Here is a 5,873-nt window from a genome sequence, read left to right on the forward strand (position 1 = left end):
AAATAAGAGTCTAATAAATTTTAATTAAAAACAAACCTGACTTGAGACCAGTTCAATAAAAGTACACACCTTTAAAATATAAAGAAAACAACAAAAATTAAAGTGGTACAGGGAAGATATTGCAGTAGGTGGCTGCCCGTGGAAGAAAGCTGTAGGTAGGGGATACTGGGCAACCAAGAATATCATCACCATCAGCGTCATTATCCCGGACCCCTTTCATGGAGGGCTTACTCTGTGTCAGGCCCTGTACCAAGCACCCTGCATGCACCCTTACAACAACCCTGGAAGGTAGGTATATAGTGTATAAAAAACTCAAAGCCATCTTGGAGTTCTTGCATTTTTAGAACTTAATCTCTTAATTTTAGAAAAGAATTCATTGAAACCCAGGGGAGTTTGCCTACTTCATGGTTTTTCTGGGACAATTTTTTTCCCTGAGGATACATGATCACTTAGAAATTGCACCTTTGCATGCCTCCTAAAGGCCTAGCACACACACCATCGGGATCTCTCCAGGATCCCTATGATCATGGGCTGTACAACCCCTCAGACTTGTGTTTTAACTGGGATTGCACTGGTGAAACAGACTTCTCAGGCCTGGCCATCTATAGATAGCCCTAGGACTAACATCATCATTATTCCAGAACTGAGGAAGTCTGTGTCTTTCCTTGAAGATTATATAATCCAGGAATTTGAAAAAATCAATCACTTTAGATTTTTTAAAAATATAAACTTTTCCCTTCCTTACTCCTTGCTTTTCTTTAATTCTCTTTAATTTCACTTTGTTTGAACTGGACGTAAACACTGAATTCTCCAAACTCACTCATTTCAGACTTATAAAAGAAAGTAATAAAAGAAAACTGAGATTTCATCCACGTGACTTTCTCACACATCTACAAACATAACTGCTGCTTAACTTGATTTAGAATATCTTTTTAAACTCAGCAATTCTAGAACTGTAGAATGCGTTTTCTTTTTTCCTCCATTTCCACTCATTCATTCTCCAGATATTTATGTTCCTGGCAATGAGCTAGGCATGGGGAATACAGATATGAAAAGAGACTCTGTCCTCCATGAAGCTTATATGTTTAAAACACGCACATATATATAAAACAACATATATCCGCAAATAATAATTTCTATGTCAAGATTTTTTTCTTGTATTTTCAACAGTGAAGTTTCTTTGGGGTGTTGGAATGTGTATTATAGTAATTTTAAGATTAAAACCGGCTTAGGCTGTTTTGCCAGCATGTGGTTGTCCCAATTAAATGTTGGCAAAATAAATGATCCCAAGTTAATATGAATCATTCCTAATTAAAATAATTTATCACTAAACTATATATTATGCCACATACATGTAAGAGGTCTGTTTTCCCCGTTAGTCTTTGTAAATACACATTTTCAAATCCACACAAACCCACCAGAGGAGCATGAAAATTTAGACTGTAACTGTGTGTCTAGTTTATGCTTTCCTCTGTAAATTCTGCCTAAGAATTTGCTTTATTATCCAAGTTCTTAAAACAATGGCTTAGGGGCTTGTAGCCAGAACATATAAGCCTTGTTTTCTGTGCATCCTGAAATAATTACAGTATTATTATTAGCTCTAGTAAGAAGTGGTGCCTACAGTCAGCTGTTCTTTTCAGCATTGTAGGCCAGTGTGAGGAACTGACCTCTGGGTCTGAGATAAACTCTGTAACCTCAGGCAACCTCTGGGAGCTATTTCTTTATCTGTAAATTGATGGGATTAGGTTAATATATCTCCAATAGTTTCTCCCAAACTCCAAATACTCAAGGGATCTAAAAAAATCCTAGAGAAAAAAACCGGGGCAAGATTTGGGTTCTTTAAATACCATCTTATCTGCCGCACATCTACAAATACTGCTCTTTATGGCAGTGAAGGTCAGAAAACCTTAAATCAACATTTAATGGATAGCAGACACAAATATAAATGTGTTCAAAATCCCTTCTTCCTTAATTTTATGGTCTTGATTTTTTCTTTCTTTAAGCTGGTTTGTAGAAAGTGGAATGGGAGTTCAAATAATCTATTCTTGGCTGGGCGCCGTGGCTCACACCTGTAATCCCAGCACTTTGAGAGGCCGAGGCAGGCAGATCACGAGGCCAAGAGATCAAGACCATCCTGGCAAACATGGTGAAACCCTGTCTCTAAATAAATAAATAAATAAAGTAAAAAAAATAAAATAATCTATTCTTTTTCGGAGGTAAATTTTATTATATTATTATTTATTTATTTTTGAGACAGTCTCGTTCTGTCGCCCAGGCTGGGGTGCAATGATGTGATCCCGGCTCACTGCAACAACCCCTGCCTTCCGGGTTCAAGCGATTCTCCTGTCCCATCCTCCCCAGTAACTGGGATTACAGGCGTGGGCCAGCATGCCCAGCTAACTTTTGTATTTTTAGTAGAGAACAGGTTTCGCCATATTGGCCAGGCTGGTCTCGAACTCCTATCCTCAGGTGATCCGCCCGCCTCGGCCTCCTAAAGTGTTGGGATTACAGGCAAGAGCCACCGTGCCCGGCCCGAGGTAAACGTTTCACCCTAGCCGGGAGTAAGGTATTTCCTGGTTTAAGCAGTACAGATTCCCAGGCTCCTCCTCTGGAGACTTTTATTCAAACTGCGCCCCAAGGCAGGGTTTCCCCACCTTGCAGGGTGGAGCTAATCACCTGGCGCTCGATTTAAAATACAGATTGCCGGGTGTCATCCCTGCTCAAAGCCGAGAAGTTTAGGTCAAAATCATATTCTGTAGGTACCGGGTTCTGCCAATTCTGGCTTTTCTCACTGTTTCCTGCTGGGAGGCGTGGACCGTGCCGGGCAGAACTGCCAGCCTCCAGGCGGGAAGGAAGGAGAACAGATGGCCCACTGGGGGTAGAGGATCACGTGTTGGACCTCATTCTGGGCTGGATCCAGACCTCTCCCTTTCAGGCCCCAGGCCCTCCGGCTTCAGCGACCCCTACCTGGGCACACGGGACAAACGTGGAGAAAACCAGTGTTCATTTTGGTGAAAGCAGAGGAATTAGGGAAGGAGGCGAGCCTGAGGAGGGGAGAGGCGTGGCCAAAGGGATAAAGCTTCCAACAATGGCGGTGTTCCTGGATTTTGAAATACAATCAGGTAAAGCGTGGTCAGGTGGAACGCCCGTGGCCATAATGAAGTTAACACCCAGGGGCCAGAGGGGGAAGGGAGCTCAGACAAGCGGGAAAACTTGCACGCCGCCCTACTTTGCTCCCGCCCCACTTAGCAGCCTTCCGCAAAACTCCAGCCCTCTCCTCTGCAGCGCAGAGGCCGCCAGTTCATGCATATGCAGGAGGATAAGTTTAGCTCGCAGCCCCCCGCGCTCCGACCGGCCCAGCGCGGCACTCGGTGAATCACCGGCGCTCGGGGGTGGGCGCTCGGCTCCGGCCGCCGACTGGCAGGAGACTCAGCCACTCGCGGGCCGCGCGCCCCGGCCTGGCATCGCCCTTTTAAAAAGTCTTCCGCAGGCGGCCGCCGCCGCAGCAGCCTGAGGAGGCGAGTTCATCTGAGGACAGTCCCAGTTCTCAGAAATCCCTTCCCTGCTGGAACATCAAGCTCCCTTTACTGCAGTTGAACAAACTGCCCTAGATTGGGGGACTAGGAACCCGCCCCAAACTCGTGCAAGGAGCTCCGGGCGCCCGCGCCCACGTGAGCTAACCTTGAAATTAGCCCCTGCACCCGGGTGCGCGGGGGTAGAAGTGGGCGGAGACCGGGGGGAGCCCAGCGCGGCCCGGGCCCATGCTTTGAGCTCTCCGCGTGCACGTACCGCCCCCGCCACCCTGTTTCATAACTCTGGCGGTGTTGCTTTTTTTTTTTTTTCTTTTAATCTCCCGGGTAGATGGATGTGGGGTGCGTGTGTTGGGGAGAGGGCAGGCCACCTTCCATCCCCCACGCCCGCGAGGAAGAGGAAAACCTGCCCTGCGGTCCTCCTGGGAACACTGCAGAGTAGGGTGTCGAGATGACATCAGCTTCTAAACATAGCCGGCACCGCACCCCAACTCCGAGGGCTACGGGGGTGGGGAGCTAGTGGGGGAAGGCGGGTGCTGCTGTCCCCGGGCGGGGCGGGGCGGGCAGGCCGGCCGGGCTGTGCCGGAGGAGATGACTTTGCAGGAATTGTGCTCTCAGAGTTTGCAGGCAGATCTCGCCCCCGAAGGCTCAGCCAAGGGGTTAGGAAACATTCCTCCCATTTTCGCGCTCTCCCCTACCCCGCAAGAACCACACGCACTCTTGGATCGAATGTGCCTTTATTTATATATAAATCAACCCAGCCCCAGCCGTAGTGCCCAGGTTCGGTCTGGTCCCGGGAGAACCGGCGCCCCGCGTCAGTCTCCAGGCTAAGCCTGCCAGGGGGTCGGTGCGGCCCTCCCGGTGAGTCAGATGGGCTGTGTTTCCTGTGGTTGTTGTGGAACAGTTTGTCCTTTTTACTCCCAGCCCACCCCCGCCCCCCGGCCCGTCTCCACCCCCTTGGTAAATATAGCGCTCACGTTTCATCATCTCTTTGTCCAACGAGCGCCAGACACCCCGGCCCGCGGCCCCCGCCGCCTCCCTCCTCCTCGCCGCGCGGTTACCTCGCATAACCCCGCGCGGGCAAGCACCGGGCAGCGGCTTGTTCCGCGCGCGCGCGCCTGCCCCGCACCCAGCGCTTCCCGCCGCAGCACACCCCCACCCTGTTCTTCTCCCCTCCCGTGCTTCCAAGTCCCCCTTCCGTTGGGCCCCCAAGCTCTTGTTCCACCCCGTCTACTCAGCGTCCAGGTACTGGGTCGAGATGCGTGTGGGTGTAGGGAGGTGGACACCCCTTTTCCCAGCCGCTGGCGTCACCCCGACGCCCAGGCCCAGTGCTGGATCCTGCCCTTCCCCAACCTCTCCCTGCCACGTTCCAGGGTTGCCCTCTGTTCCCCTCCCGAGCGCAGGTGACAAGTTGCTGAGACAGTGTCTGATTCACCGACAGCTGAACCAGCTACTGGTACTAAGGGGTGGGCGTCTGCAGAACCGTTTCCCTCCCACCTCCCCCAACCCCGTACCCCGGTGGGGAGTGGGCTGGCGGGTCGAGAGAGGCCAGGTGGATGACAGCCGCGAAGTGCGTGCCTGCTCTTCCCTCTCTCCCTCCTCCTCCCAGTTTCATTTCCACACATACAGCCACCCACCGGGGACCGGAGGCGGCTAGTGTTCTCTGAACGCAGGGAACTGGCTCTCTCTGTGGTCTCCTGTTTACTTCCCTCCTCCTCTTTCTCCTCCCTTCTCCCCTCCCCCATCTCCCAGCGCTGCTTCCCGCCCAGAGCTGCTGGGAAACCTGCGGCTGAACACTGCAGTCATGGGACTTCCCTGGACCCAAGCTTTGCCCTGTCCTGTCCTGCCCTGTCCTGTCTTGCCCTGTGTCCGCTTGTTTGGGGCACTTTTTTGTCCTGAAAAGGCTCTTGGGGCTCCCTATCCAGGAATGTGGAAGAGGTGACTGCTTCCCTCCCCTTTCCTCTTCTGCTGGCTCCCCTGCCAGCTACCTTCCTGTGGGGGCCCTGCCTGGCTGCCTTTTTTGGCCAGGATTCTGGGCCACCCCCACGAGTGGCCACCTGTCCAGGGAGAAGTGGTGAGACAGCTGACAGTGTGTAAGAAGTCTGCATCCAGGATGCTGCAGAGCTGGCTTCTTTGCCATCACAGACTGTGCTGTTCATGACAGGGTGCCCAAAGTTCCCTGCCCACCAAGGCTTTCAGGCAGAGCCCCAAAACCTGCTCCGAGGGACACACCCTCTCCTTATGGAGTCTGGCAAAACCTTTCCTTTCAAAGCTTGCTTCCCAGCGGCAAGAATGCAGCCTCTCTCTCCCTAAGTAAGCTGAATGAACAAAGGACTCCAAGGA

General features: G+C 51.4%; 1 long non-coding RNA gene across 1 annotated transcript; it reads right to left on the reverse strand.

Moving 5' to 3' along the window:
* Positions 1-4,250: 4,250 nt before the first annotated feature.
* LOC119473398 lies at positions 4,251-5,229 on the reverse strand. Its single transcript, XR_005202600.1, has 2 exons — positions 5,045-5,229; positions 4,251-4,414 (listed from the first exon to the last, which is right to left on the reverse strand). It is a non-coding gene; the product is annotated as an uncharacterized LOC119473398 (long non-coding RNA).
* Between the last annotated feature and the right edge of the window lie 644 nt (positions 5,230-5,873).

The sequence above is a fragment of the Cebus imitator genome, unplaced genomic scaffold, assembly GCF_001604975.1.
Source record: "Cebus imitator isolate Cc_AM_T3 unplaced genomic scaffold, Cebus_imitator-1.0 Scaffold155, whole genome shotgun sequence".
NCBI lineage: Eukaryota > Metazoa > Chordata > Mammalia > Primates > Cebidae > Cebus > Cebus imitator.